Raw genomic sequence first — 15,744 nt, 5'->3', positions numbered from 1 at the left:
CTGAGGGAACTGGGATTGTTTAGTCTGCAGAAGAGAAGAGTGAAGGGGGTATTTGATAGCAGCCTTCAACTACCTGAAGGGGGGATCCAAAGAGGATGGATCTCAGCTGTTCTCAGTGGTACCAGATGACAGAACAAGGAATAATGGCCTCAAGTTGCAGTGGGGGAGGTTTAGGTTGGATATTAGGAAACACTATGTCACTAGGAGGGTGGTGAAGCACTGGAATGGGTTCCCTAGGGAGGTGGTGGAATCTCCATCCTTAGAGGTTTTTAAGGCCCAGCTTGACAAAGCCCTGGCTGGGATGATTTAGTTGGGGATTGGTCCTGCTTTGAGCAGGGGGTTGGACTAGATGACCTCCTGAGGTCAGTCGGTCTCTCTATCTATCCCAGGGGTAGGCAACCTTTCAGAAGTGGTGTGCCGAGTCTTCATTTATTCATTTTAATTTAAGGTTTCGCATGCCAGTAATACATTTAAACGTTTTTTAGAAGGTCTCTCTCTATAAATCTATATTATATAACTAAACTATTGTTGTATGTAAAGTAAACAAGGTTTTCAAAATGTTTAAGAAGCTTCATTTAAAATTAAATTAAAATGCTGATCTTACGCCACCAGCCTGCTCAGCCCACTGCCAGCCTGGGGTTCTGTTCACCTAGGCCGGCAGTGGACTGAGCGAGGCCTGCAGCCGGGACGCCGGCTGGTAAAGGGCTGGCAGCCGGGACCCCAGACTGGGGGGGGGGGGGGGTTCAGGGGTGAGGGCAGAGGGCTGGGTGTGTGTGAGTGGGTGCAGGGCAAAAGGCTGGGTGTGGGGGGGTGTTCGGGGTGAGGGCAGAGGGATGGGGGCTGTGGGGGTGCAGGGCAGAAGGCTGGGTGTGTGGGGGGGTTCAGGGGTCAGGGCAGAGGGCTGGGGGTGTGTGGAGGTGCAGGGCAGAAAGCTGGGTGTGTGTGGGGGTTCAGGGGTCAGGGCAGAGGGCTGGGGGTGTGTGGAGGTGCAGGGCAGAAGGCTGGGTGTGGGGGGGGTTCAGGGGTGAGGGCAGAGGGATGGGGGCTGTGGGGGTGCAGGTGTGACGATGTGGTTCTGGCGGAACCCAACTGAGAGTGCCAACTCAGGACAAATTGCTTAAACAGGGCAGTTACAGCCCAAGGCTGGGGTTTTTCCACCAAACCAAACCAGCCAGACTAAGAGGACTTCGGTCTCACCCCACTGATTAACCACAAGTCTCACAAGCAATCTCCTTAGACACTCCAGTTTCCCAGTATCACCACCAGTGCCACTCGTTATGGGGACGAATGGTTATGAAAACCAATACCCCAATAAAAGAAAAAAGGTTCTCCTGATCCCATAGGACCAAGCCCCAGACCCAGGTCAATAGACAAATCAGATCTTACCCACAAATCACGCTGTTGCCAATCCTTTAGAATCTAAGGTTTATTCATAAAAGGAAAAAGATAGAGATGAGAGCTAGAATTGGTTAAATGGAATCAATTACATACAGTAATGGCAAAATTCTTGGTTCAGGCTTGCAGCAGCGATAGAATAAACTGCAGGTTCAAATCAAGTCTCTGGAATACATCCCCCGCTGGGATGGGTCCTCAGTCCTTTGTTCAAAGCTTCAGCTTGTAGCAAAGTTCCTCCAGAGGTATGAAGCAGGATTGAAGACAAAATGGAGATGAGGCATCAGCCTTATATAGTCTTTTCCAGGTGTAAGAACACCTCTTTGTTCTTGCTGTGGAAAATTACAGCAAAATGGAGTCTGGAGTCACATGGGCCAGTCCCTGCATACTTTGCTGAGTCTTAAGGCATATTTGCCTTTTCTCAATGAGTCCATTGTATAGCTGATGGTCCTTAATAGGCCATCAAGCAGGCTAGGCAGAGCTAACACCAGCTTGTCTGGGATGTCACCCAGAAGCATAGCATAAGTTTGCAATACAGACAGTATAGAGCCAATATTCATAACTTCAACTATAAAACTGATACACACATATAGACAGCCTAATCATAACCAGTAAACCATAACCTTGTCTTAGACACCCCATTTGACCCCCTTTATACAAGATTTGGGTGCCACTACAGGACCTTGGTTGCAACAATGATCTATATGGTCCCAGATTATATCAATAACGTCACAGCAGGGCAGAAGGCTGGGTGTGTGTGGGGGTTCAGGGGTCAGGGCAGAGGGCTGGGGGTGTGTGGAGGTGCAGGGCAGAAGGCTGGGTGTGTAGGGGGGGTTTCAGGGGTCAGGGCAGAGGGCTGGGGTGCTCGGCTCGTGGGGGTGCTCCAGCCCCCTGCCCTGAGTGGCTCATGGCAGGGGGCTGGAAGGGATATGCCCTGTTCCACCCCCTTCCCCAAGGTCCCGTCCCTACCTCTTCTCTGCCTCCTCTACGGAGCAGCAAGCACGCTGCCACTCCTCTCCCTCCCCCTCGCAAGGGCCATCAGCTGATCGGCGGCAGGGAGAGGGAGGGGGAGGGGCAGGAAAGCACCACGCTGGGGGAAGAAGTGGGGGAGGGGGGAAGCTTGGCTGCCGCAGGACCAAGCTTCTGCCTTCTGCACCCGCAAGGGAGAGCGGTCGGCGGGGGGCTGAGTGGGGCTGGGGGCCGGGACCGAGGTAGGCAGCAGCATGCCACTCAAAATTGGCTTGCGTGCTGTGTTTGGCATGCGTGCCCTAGGTTGCCGACCCCTGATCTATCCCCATCCACCCCATCCATCTATCTATCTATCTATCTATCTATCTATCTATCTATCTATCTATCTATCTATCTATCTATCTATCTATCTATCTATCCCCATCCACCCCCTCTATCTATCTAGCTATCTAGCTATCCCCAGACACCCCCTCTATCTATCTATCTATCTATCTATCTATCTATCTATCTATCTATCTATCTATCTATCTATCTATCCCCAGACACCCCCTCTATCTATCTAGCTATCTAGCTATCCCCAGACACCCCCTCTATCTATCTATCTATCTAGCTATCTATCTATCCCCATCCACCCCCTCTATCTATCTATCTATCTATCTATCTATCTATCTATCTATCTATCTATCTATCTATCTATCTATCTATCTATCCCCATCCACCCCCTCTATCTATCTAGCTATCTAGCTATCCCCAGACACCCCCTCTATCTATCTATCTAGCTATCTAGCTATCCCCATCCACCCCCTCTATCTATCTATCTATCTATCTATCTATCTATCTATCTATCTATCTATCTATCTACCTATCCCCGTCCACCCCAACTATCTATCTATCTATCTATCTATCTATCTATCTATCTATCTATCTATCTATCTATCTATCTATCTATCCCCAGACACCCCCTCTATCTATCTATCTATCTATCTATCTATCTATCTATCTATCTATCTATCTATCTATCCCCAGACACCCCCTCTATCTATCTATCTATCTATCTATCTATCTATCTATCTATCTATCTATCTATCTATCTCCATACACTCCCTCTATTTATCGGTGCCCCCCCCCACCCCTGCAGCCAGCTCCTTCCTTGTTCCTGGGGCTTGCCTGCTGAATTCCTGGTATACTACTCACTTTGCCCTTTGGCTATTGCATCCTGATGATTGTCCCTGTCCTAACTCTGCAACATCCTTGAGGGAGCTCAGACTGTGACCCAAGGGACAAAGGTCCATTCTGGGCCGCTGATATTCCCCGAGTCTTGTTCTCTCTGCTCAGTTCCTGTGCGGCTGTGAACAGGTGAGAGCCGGTTCCGCTCCGCACCTGAACTTGGTCCTGCCCGTGCTGTCTCTCGGGCCCGTGCCTAGCTGCGTTTGTGTCTCTGCACCAAAGCGTTCTGCGGGGAAGGATGAGGAAATTTACTGCCCTCCTCCTCCTCCTCTTCCACTTCGCCTGCTCGGGCATCACATCAGGTGAGTGGGGCTCAGTCCCGCGGGGTGTTCAGTGAGCGGCCGGACTCTGCTGGGCTGCCTGAAGTTTGTTTGGTTTCTAATTTGAGGATGGGGCGGGGGGTCCCACTGAATCCTCTCAGGGTGGGGGTGTGGCTGGGGGGGTCTCCCCAAAGCTTCATGGCCCCCTCGGTATCTCCCCCTGCAAGTGACTTTCCTGGATCTGGGTGTGCCCCGCTGCTCCCCTCCGGCCAGTCCCAGATCTCAGCCCGTGACAGGCTCTCCCCATCCTCTGCCGGCACAAAGGCGGTTCCCAGTGTGGGACTCCCCACCCCGCCACCTGTGGGGATCCAGCTGCTAATTCCCCCTCCCCCCAGACCTCACCCAGCAGCAGTTTCCTAGATTCATAGCTTCCAAGGCCAGATGGGACCCATGCTATCATGTGGTCTGACCCCCTGTAGTGCCCAGGCCGGAGACCTGCCCCCCAAGTCATTCCTGGAGCAGAGCCAGTAGAGAAACAGCCAACCTTGATTTAACAATTGTCACTGGTGGAGAACACACCACGACCCTGGGAAATTGTTCCAAGGGTTAATGACTCTCACCGTTAAAAATTGACACCTCTTTCCAGTCCGGATTTGTCTGGCTTCAACTCCCGGCCCTCGGTTTGGGTTAAACCTGCCTCTGCTAGATTGGAGAGCCCATTGTGAAATATTTGTTCCCCACGTAGGTACTGATAGGCTGTGATCAAGTTACCCCTTCACCTTCTCTTTGAGCTCCCTGAGTCTGGCGTGGATTGCACCCTCAGCAAGTTTGCCAATGACACTAAACTGGTAGGAGTGGTAGATAGGCTGGAGGGTAGGGACAGGATACAGAGGGACCTAGACAAATTAGAGGATTGGGCCAAAAGAAATTTGATGAGGTTCAACAAGGACAAGTACAGAGTCCTGCACTTAGGACGGAAGAATCCCATTCACTGTTACAGACTAGGGACCGAGTGGTTAGGCAGCAGTTCTGCAGAAAAGGACCTAGGGGTCACAGTGGACGAGAAGCTGGATATGAGTCGACAGTGTGCCCTTGTTGCCAAGAAGGCCAACGGCATTTTGGGCTGCATTAGTAGGAGCACTGCCAGCAGATTGAGGGACGTGATTATTCCCCTTTATTCGGCATTGGTGAGGCCTCATCTGGAGTACTGTGTCCAGTTTTGGCCTCCCCACTACAAGAAGGATGTGGAAAAATTGGAGAGAGTCCAGCGGAGGGCAACAAAATGATTAGGGGGCTGGAGCACATGACTTATGAGGAGAAGCTGAGGGAACTGGGATTGTTTAGTCTGCAGAAGAGAAAAATGAGCGGGGATTTGATAGCTGCTTTCAACTACCTGAAAGGAGGTTCTGAAGAGGATGGATCTAGACTGTTCTCAGTGGTACCGGATGATAGAACAAGGAGTAATGGTCTCAAGTTGCAGTGGGGGAGGTCTAGGGTGGATATTAGGAAACACTTTTTCACGAGGAGGGTGGTGAAGCACTGGAATGGGTTACCTAGGTGGTGGTGGAATCTCCTTCCTTAGAGGTTTTTAAGGTCAGGCTTGACAAAGCCCTGGCTGGGATGATTTAGTTGGGGATTGGTCCTGCTTTGAACAGGGGGTTGGACTAGATACCTCCTGAGGTCCCTTCCAACCCTGATCTTCTATTTTATGAGTCTCTCACTTGAAGGCAAGGCTTCTAATCCTTTTTTTGTCTCTTCTCTGGCCCCTCTCCAATTTAATCACCGCCCTGCTGGAACTGTGGGTACCAGAACAGGACACGGGATCCCAGTGGTGGTTACACCTGGGCCAAGTACAGATACAAAATCATCTCTCTGCTCCTAGAGGTGATTCCCCTGTTTACAGAGCCCAGGATTGCATTAGCCTTTTTGGCCACAGTGTTGTGCCGGGAGCTCACGTTCGGCTGATTACCCCCTATGATTCCCAAATCTTTTTCAGAGTCACTGCTTCCCAGGACAGAATCCCCCATCCTCTGTATCTTGCCTACGTTCTTTGTTCCTAGATGTGTACATTTACATTTAGCCCTGTTAAAACACATTTTGTTGGCTTGTGCCAACTTTACCAGGAGATCTAGATTGCTCTGTATCAGTGCCCCATCCTCTTCTTTATTGACCGCTTCTGCAAATTTTATCAGTGGTGATTTATGTTTCCTTCCAGGCCATTGATAAATATGTTAGATAGAGTAGGGCCAAGAAACGGTCCCTGCGGGACTGCACTGGAAATACACCTGTTTGCTGATCATTCCCCATTTACAGTTGCGTTTTGAGATCTATCAGTTAGCCACTTTTGGATCCATTCGATGTGTGCCCTGTTCATTTTATATTGTTCTTGCTTTTTCATCAAAATGTCGTGCGGTACCAAGTCAAACCCATGTCTAAGTCCATTAGGTCAACACTATTCCCTTTAGCAACCCAACTTGTAATCTCGTCAAAAAAAGAAATCAGGATAGTCTGCCGGGCTCTATTTTCCATAAACCCAATAGACTCATAGCATGATAGACTGTCCCTGATGGGCATTTGTCCAACCTGTTCTTAAAACCTTCCAGCGATGGGGACCCCCTGGCCTCCCATGGCGCCTGTTCCGGAGCTGAGCTCCCCTGAGAGTGAGAAAGCGTTTCCTAAAACCCAGCCAAACTCTGCCCTGCTCCGGATTAACCCCGTTGTGCCTTGTCCTGCCTTCAGTGGCCACGGAGAACGATTGATCCCTGTCCTCTTTAGAAAACATCTGGAGCCTGTTCTCAGGTCTCTTCCTCCCTCTCTTCTTTTCTAAAGGCTAAACAGTCCCACGTTTTTTTTCACTTTTCCTCTTAAATCGAGTTTTTCTTAACCTCTTAGATAGGCTAATTTGGCCCATCACAGGAGCTTTGCCTCGAGGCCAAGTCTGCCAGCCCCACCCTTTGCCAGGCTAATGATCAACCCACTTGTTAGGCAACAGAGGCAGAGCTTGGCTTGGAGCCCAGCTGATGGGGGTGACTGTGGCAATGCACCCATGGAGGAGGGGCACTCTGGGAAATGTAATCGAGCTCCTTTTCTTGGCATCAGTCTTCCTGGGACAGAGAACAACCAGGGGATGCTGATGGAAAGGGCGTTGACATCCCTGAACCGTCCCAGCTGCTACCAGCAAAAATCTCCAGTTGAAACTGGGTTTTGATGGCAAATAGGGTTTTTACCAAAACTTTTTTTGGTGTGTGAAAAGTGTCTCTTTAACAATGCCAGAGCGGTCATATTGGGTCAGACCAAAAGTCCACCTTGCCCAGTATCCTGTCTTCTGACAGTTACCCGTACCACAGCTTCAGGGGGAGTGAACAGAACAGGGCAGTTTTGGAGAGATCCAGCTGTCTTCCACTCCTGGCTTCTGGCAGTCAGAGGTTTAGGGTCGCCTTGAGCATGGGGTTGCATCCCTAACCATCTTGAGTAGCGTGGTCCTGTCCTCCATGGACTTATTTAGTTCTCCTCTGAATCCAGTTATACTTTTGGCCATCACAACATCCCCTGGCGATGAGTTCCACAGGTTAGTTGGGCTTTCCAACAGGAAATTTCAACTTCTCATGAAAAAAAATTAAGCTCCCCAAAATGGAAATATTTCTATTTGGAAATGGTGCCAACGTGGCTCATGGGAGTTGAAGTTTGGATCTGTCACACCTTCCTTCTCCTCTGTAGACTGTGCTTCCTAGCAGGAGGTCACTGTGGTGCTACCATGGTGCATCATGGGAGATGTAGTCTAGGCAGGCAGCCCAGCCTGTAGAGGAAAGGTGCGGACATGAGGTGTCTGAACTAAAACGTCCATAAGGCAGCACGATGGCAGTTCCCAACTGAAATATTTAGAGGTTTGATTCGTCACCAGAAAATTCCACAATTGTTTTTGTCAAAAATTTCCATGGAATCTCACCCTCCCCCAACACACACAAATACTGAGTGACTGAGATCAGCTTGGGTTTGTCTCTCATGTATGCACCAAAAAACATTGACCGAGCCAGAGAATATTATGAAATGCTGTTTTTGTTTGAGGCGGGGCTGCATCACAGGAACCCCTTGCTCAAATTTCCCCAAATTTGGTTTAATAACCTGATCTCAGGTTCTCATGAGGCACACCAAATTTCAAAACGTTCCAAGTAAGCATGAGGATCTTAGAGCATTCTGAAGAATCAACCCTTTCCTGAACGAGGTACTCCACCTCAACCACAGTGGAGCTGGCACACCGCAATTATCTACCCATCCCCATGCATCCCCTCTTCTGTTCTCTGTCTATCCCCATACATCCCATCTATCTACCCATCCCGACCCATACATCCCCTCCATGGACATGATGGAAAAGATCATGTACTTGGCCATAGCCACCATGATCACAGACAGAACCACCAAAACCATGATCTGCAAAATGGGGTAAACAGTGAGGGAGAAAAGTTTGCAGATGATACAAAACTACTCAAGATAGTTAAGTCCCAGCAGACTGCGAAGAGCTACAAAAGGATCTCACAAAACTGGGTGACTGGGCAACAAAATGGCAGATGAAATACAATGTTGATAAATGCAAAGTAATGCACATTGGAAAACATAATCCTAACTATGCATATAAAATGATGGGGTCTAAATTAGCTGTTACCACTCAAGAAAGAGATCTTGGAGTCACTGTGGATAGTTCTCTGAAAACATCCACTCAATGTGCAGTGGCAGCCAAAAAAGCGAACAGGATGTGGGGAATCATTAAGAAAGGGATAGATAATAGGACAGAAAATATCATGTTGCCTCTATATAAATCCATGGGATGCCCCCATCTTGAATACTGTGTGCAGATGTGGTCACCCCATCTCAAAAAACACATATTGGAATTGAAAAGGAACAGAAAAGGGCAACAAAAATCATTAGATGTAGGTGGGAGTGGTAGAGGTGGCCACCACCACCACGGCCTCTGGCGCCACGTCTACCACTCCCACTGCTTCTGTATGAGGAGAGATTAAAAAGGCAGGGACAGTTCAGCTTGGAAAAGAGAAGATAAAGGCGGAATATGATAGAGGTCTATAAAATCATGACTGGTGTGGAGAAAGTAGATAAGGAAGTGTTATTTACTCCTTCTCATAACATAAGAGCTAGGGGTCACCCAATGAAATTAATAGGTAGCAGGTTTAAAACAAATAAAAGGAAATATTTCTTCACCCAACACACAACCTGTGGAACTCCTTGCCAGAGGATGATGTGAAGGCCAATACTATAACAGGGTTCAAAAAAGAACAAGATAAATTCATAGGAGATAGGTCCAACAATGGCTACTAGCAAAGATGGCTAGGGAGGAAACCCCGTGCTATGACTGTTTAATCCCTGTCTGCCAGAGGCTGGGACTGGACAATAGGGTATGAATCACTTGAAATTTCCCTGTTCTGTTCATTCCCTTTGAAGCTCTGGCACTGGCAGAAGTCGCTGACAGGATACTGTGAGGGATTGAACACTAGTCTCACCCAGTGTGGCTGTTGTTATCTTTTTAGCTTCTACAACTACAGAGACCTCCACCACTCCTGCTACCACCAGCCGGGCCTCCGGCGACACCTCCACCACTCCTGCTGCCACCAGCCCGGCCTCCGGCGACACCTCCACCTCTCCTGCTGCCACCAGCCCGGCCTCCGGCGCCACCTCCACCACTCCTGCTGCCACCAGCCCGGCCTCCGGCGACACCTCCACCTCTCCTCCTGCCACCAGCCCGGCCTCCGGCGACACCTCCACCACTCCTGCTGCCACCAGCCCGGCCTCCGGCGACACCTCCACCACTCCTGCTGCCACCAGCCCGGCCTCCGGCGACACCTCCACCACTCCTGCTGCCACCAGCCCGGCCTCTGGCGACACCTCCACCACTCCTGACTCCACCAGCCCGGCCTCCGGCGACACTTCCACCACTCCTTACTCCACAAGCCCGGCCTCCGGCGACACCTCCACCTCTCCTGCTGCCACCAGCCAGGCCTCCGGCGACACCTCCACCACTCCTGCTGCCACCAGCCCGGCCTCCGGCGACACCTCCACCACTCCTGCTGCCACCAGCCCGGCCTCCGGCGACACCTCCACCACTCCTGCTGCCACCAGCCCGGCCTCCGGCGACACCTCCACCACTCCTGCTGCCACCAGCCCGGCCTCCGGCGACACCTCCACCACTCCTGCTGCCACCAGCCCGGCCTCTGGCGACACCTCCACCACTCCTGACTCCACCAGCCCGGCCTCCGGCGACACTTCCACCACTCCTTACTCCACCAGCCCGGCCTCCGGCGACACCTCCACCTCTCCTGCTGCCACCAGCCAGGCCTCCGGCGACACCTCCACCACTCCTGCTGCCACCAGCCCGGCCTCCGGCGACACCTCCACCACTCCTGCTGCCACCAGCCCGGCCTCCGGCGACACCTCCACCACTCCTGCTGCCACCAGCCCGGCTTCCGGCGACGACACCACCACTCCTGCTGCCACCAGCCCGGCCTCCGGCGACACCTCCACCTCTCCTGCTGCCACCAGCCCGGCCTCCGGCGACACCGCCACCACTCCTGCTGCCACCAGCCCGGCCTCCGGCGACACCTCCACCTCTCCTGCTGCCACCAGCCCGGCCTCCGGCGCCACTTCCACCACTCCTGCTGCCACCAGCCCGGCCTCCGGCGACACCTCCACCACTCCTGCTGCCACCAGCCCGGCCTCCGGCGACACCTCCACCTCTCCTCCTGCCACCAGCCCGGCCTCCGGCGCCACCTCCACCACTCTTGCTGCCACCAGCCCGGCCTCCGGCGACACCTCCACCACTCCTGCTGCCACCAGCCCGGCCTCCGGCGCCACCTCCACCACTCCTGCTGCCACCAGCCCGGCCTCCGGCGACACCTCCACCACTCCTGCTGCCACCAGCCCGGCCTCCGGCGCCACCTCCACCACTGCTGCTGCCACCAGCCCGGCCTCCGGCGACACCTCCACCACTCCTGCTGCCACCAGCCGGGCCTCCGGCACCACCTCCACCACTCCTGCTGCCACCAGCCCGGCCTCCGGCGCCACCTCCACCACTCCTGCTGCCACCAGCCCGGCCTCCGGCGCCACCTCCACCACTCCTGCTGCCACCAGCCCGGCCTCCGGCGGCACCTCCACCTCTCCTGACTCCACCAGCCCGGTCTCCGGCGATACCTCCACCACTCCTGCTGCCACCAGCCCGGCCTCCGGCGACACCTCCACCACTCCTGCTGCCACCAGCCCGGCCTCCGGCGACACCTCCACCACTCCTGCTGCCACCAGCCAGGCCTCCGGCACCACCTCCACCACTCCTCCTGCCACCAGCCCGGCCTCCGGCGCCACCTCCACCACTCCTGCTGCCACCAGCCCGGCCTCCGGCGACACCTCCACCACTCCTGCTGCCACCAGCCCGGCCTCCGGCGACACCTCCACCTCTCCTGCTGCCACCAGCCCGGCCTCCGGCGACACCTCCACCTCTCCTGCTGCCACCAGCCCGGCCTCCGGCGACACCTCCACCACTCCTGCTGCCACCAGCCCGGCCTCCGGCGACACCTCCACCTCTCCTGCTGCCACCAGCCCGGCCTCCGGCGACACCTCCACCACTCCTGCTGCCACCAACCCGGCCTCCGGGGCCACCTCCACCACTCCTGACTCCACGAGCCCAGCCTCCGGCGACACCTCCACCACTCCTGCTGCCACCAGCTCGGCCTCCGGCGACACCTCCACCACTCCTGCTGCCACCAGCCCGGCCTCGGGCGCCACCTCCTCCACTCCCGCTGCCACCAGCCCGGCCTCCGGCGACACCTCCACGTCCCCTGCTGCCACCAGCCCGGCCTCCGGCGCCACCTCCACCACTCCTGCTGCCACCAGCCCGGCCTCCGGCGACAACTCCACGTCCCCTGCTGCCACCAGCCCGGCCTCCGGCGCCACCTCCACCACTCCTGCTGCCACCAGCCCGGCCTCCGGCGACACCTCCACCACTCCTGCTGCCACCAGCCTGGCCTCCGGCGCCACCTCCACCACTCCTGCTGCCACCAGCCCGGCCTCCGGCGGCACCTCCACCTCTCCTGCTGCCACCAGCCCGGCCTCCGGCGACACCTCCACCACTCCTGCTGCCACCAGCCCGGCCTCCGGCGGCACCTCCACCTCTCCTGCTGCCACCAGCCCGGCCTCCGGCAACACCTCCACCTCTCCTGCTGCCACCAGCCCGGCCTCCGGCGACACCTCCACCACTCCTGCTGCCACCAGCCCGGCCTCCGGCGACACCTCCACCACTCCTGCTGCCACCAGCCCGGCCTCCGGCGACACCTCCACCACTCCTGCTGCCACCAGCCCGGCCTCCGGCGACACCTCCACCACTCCTGCTGCCACCAGCCCGGCCTCCGGCGACACCTCCACCACTCCTGCTGCCACCAGCCCGGCCTCCGGCGACACCTCCACCACTCCTGCTGCCACCAGCCCGGCCTCCGGCGACACCTCCACCACTCCTGCTGCCACCAGCCCGGCCTCCGGCGACACCTCCACCACTCCTGCTGCCACCAGCCCGGCCTCCGGCGACACCTCCACCACTCCTGCTGCCACCAGCCCGGCCTCCGGCGACACCTCCACCACTCCTGCTGCCACCAGCCCGGCCTCCGGAGACACCTCCACCACTCCTGCTGCCACCAGCCCGGCCTCCGGCGACACCTCCACCTCTCCTGCTGCCACCAGCCCGGCCTCCGGCGCCACCTCCACCACTCCTGCTGCCACCAGCCCGGCCTCCGGCGACACCTCCACCACTCCTGCTGCCACCAGCTCGGCCTCCGGCGCCACCTCCACCACTCCTGCTGCCACCAGCCCGGCCTCCGGCGACACCTCCACCACTCCTGCTGCCACCAGCCCGGCCTCCGGCGCCACCTCCACCACTCCTGCTGCCACCAGCCCGGCCTCCGGCGCCACCTCCACCACTCCTGCTGCCACCAGCCCGGCCTCCGGCGCCACCTCCACCACTCCTGCTGCCACCAGCCCGGCCTCCGGCGCCACCTCCACCACTCCTGCTGCCACCAGCCCGGCCTCCGGCGACACCTCCACCACTCCTGCTGCCACCAGCCCGGCCTCCGGCGACACCTCCACCACTCCTGCTGCCACCAGCCCGGCCTCCGGCGCAACCTCCACCACTCCTGCTGCCACCAGCCCGGCCTCCGGCGCCACCTCCACCACTGCTGCTGCCACCAGCCCGGCCTCCGGCGACACCTCCACCACTCCTGCTGCCACCAGCCCGGCCTCCGGCGACACCTCCACCTCTCCTCCTGCCACCAGCCCGGCCTCCGGCGCCACTTCCACCTCTCCTGCCACCACCATCACGATTACTGGTGCCACCTCCACCACAGCCTCCATTGCCACCTCCACCACAGCCTCTGGTGCCACCTCCACCTCTCCTGCTGCCAGCACCACCACGGCCTCCGGCGCCACCTCTACCACTCCCACCACCAGCACCATGGCTTCTGGCGCCACCTCCACCACTTCCGCCACCACCACCATGGCCTCCGGCGCCACCTCCACCTCTCCTGCCGCCACCACCACGGCCTCCGGCGCCACCTCCACCACTCCTGCTGCCACCAGCCCGGCCTCCGGCGCCACCTCCACCACTCCCACCGCCACCACCACGGCCTCTGGCGCCACCTCCACCAGCACCACGGCTTCTGGCGCCACCTCCACCTCTCCTGCCACCACCACCACGGCCTCCAGTGCCACCTCCACCATGGCCTCTGGTGCCACCCCTACCTCTCCAGGCACCACCACAGTCTCCAGCGCCACCACCACCTCTCCCACTGCTACCACCATGGCCTCCGGTGCCACCACCACCACCATGACTTCTGGAGCCACCTCCACCACGGCTTCCAGTGCCATCTCCACCTCTCCTGCCGCCACCATCACGATTACTGGTGCCACCTCCACCACAGCATCCATTGCCACCTCCACCACAGCCTCTGGTGCCACCTCCACCTCTCCTGCTGCCAGCACCACCACGGCCTCCGGTGCCACCTCTACCACTTCCACCGCCAGCACCATGGCTTCTGGCGCCACCTCCACCACTGCCGCCACCACCACCATGGCCTCCGGCGCCACCTCCACCTCTCCTGCCGCCACCACCACGGCCTCCGGCGCCACCTCCACCACTCCTGCCACCAGAACCACGACCTTTGGTGCCACTTCCACCACTCCCGGTGCCACCACGGCCTCCGGCACCACCTCCTCTTCTCCGGCCACCACCACCACGACCTCTGGAACCACAGTCTCCGGCGCCAACGTTATAGACACCAATGTGCGTAAGTGCAGCCTTTTCCTTTCGGGGTGACGTGCGCCCCAATGACTGAACGCCTGGTGGGCTCTTCACAGGCAGATCTCAAAGTGCTTTTCCCAAGGCAGGTCACTCGCATTATACCCAGGCCCCAGCCGGGGGAATCAAGGAACAGGAAGGGGACATAGCAGTGCTCATCTTCTGCATCCCTATTCACTGATCCCTACAGGGGAAAGGCCAAGGATCAGTGGGTGGCCATTGGTGGGCCAGGTTGTCCTCAGGCTGTGATGCGGGGTTAGAAGGGAAGTGCCGGTGCTGGTGGGGGGCCAGGGCAGGTTATGGCGCTAGACATGTGATAACTGTAATGGTTTCCGTGGCTGTTTCAGGTACATTCGAGGCTCAGGTGGACGTTCAAGTGAAGGTCACCAACCAGATCTTCACAGAGGAGCTGAACAATAAATCCTCTCCAGTTTATATTAAATTTGAGATGCAATTCAAAAAGCAGGTGAGGCCCAGGAGCCGGGAAATATTTATACTGCCCTCTTACTGCTGCTGTCAGTTCCTCTTGCCCGTTTTATGCAGGAATGTGGGGGGATTTTTTTGCCTTGCAGATGGATACGGTGTATCTGAGCGTGACTGGGTACCAAGGCGTTTTCATCCTGATGCTGAGGTGAGTGTCTGCCCAGAAACTAAGCTGCCCCCACTGCCCCGCTCCCAGACTGCACCGCTGTTCGCTAGGTGTCGGACGCTCAGAAGGAGGAAGGCTCCCAGGTTTGGCACCTCTGTGGTGCGTCTCTGAAATAACAAGAGCATGAGCGGGGCAGGTACTGGACTCTGAGCCTCCTGCTCTGGCCCAGGGGCTGGCCTGCTTTGGGTAAACACTAACAAAAACCCTTCGTAAATGCCCACTCGGCCCTTGTCCTCCACAGAAACCTAGCCCGTGACAGGCCTGGGAGTGTGAATTCCCAAGGCTGCCAGACCCCGAAACCCATGGGCTGGGCAGAGCTGCTGCATTCCCAGCTGGTCACAGGAATGTGTGACCCACGGACCTTCCTTTGGCCTGCGGCTGCCGGGGTGTTAACGTGCAACATGGGCTAACTCCTTCCCCTGTGTGTGAGGCGGGACTCCCCCTGGGGAGGCCGCTGCCCCCCGGATAACCACGGGCTCCTCCAGCAGCATCTCTGTACAGAGGGTTCTGAATCGCATGGCCGAGCTGGGCGCCCATGGCAGCCTGGAGGCAGGTGCTATTTGTCTGGGCGCAGAAGGTCAGCACCCCCCGGCTAGCTGAGGCAGCTCCCCATTGAGCGCGTGGGCTCTTGTGAGTCACACGTGTGGCTAACCTGTCGCTCTCCCCATTCGCTCTACGGGCAACTAACTCAGGGTTGAGAATTGCAGTGCTGGGGAGAGAACCCAGGAGTCCTGGCTCCCAGCCCCCCCTGCTCTAACCCACCAGCCCCCACCCCCCTCCCAGAGCTGGGGAGAGAACCCAGGAGTCCTGGCTTCCAGCCCCCCCTGCTCTAACCCACCAGCCCCCACCCCCCTCCCAGAGCTGGGGAGAGAACCCAGGAGTCCTGGCTTCCAGCCCCCCTGCTCTAA

This window comes from Emys orbicularis, chromosome 15 (genome assembly GCF_028017835.1).
Source record: "Emys orbicularis isolate rEmyOrb1 chromosome 15, rEmyOrb1.hap1, whole genome shotgun sequence".
In the NCBI taxonomy this organism is placed as follows: Eukaryota; Metazoa; Chordata; order Testudines; family Emydidae; genus Emys; species Emys orbicularis.
The sequence above is the reverse complement of the archived record's forward strand: the minus strand, read 5'-3'. Positions refer to the sequence as shown.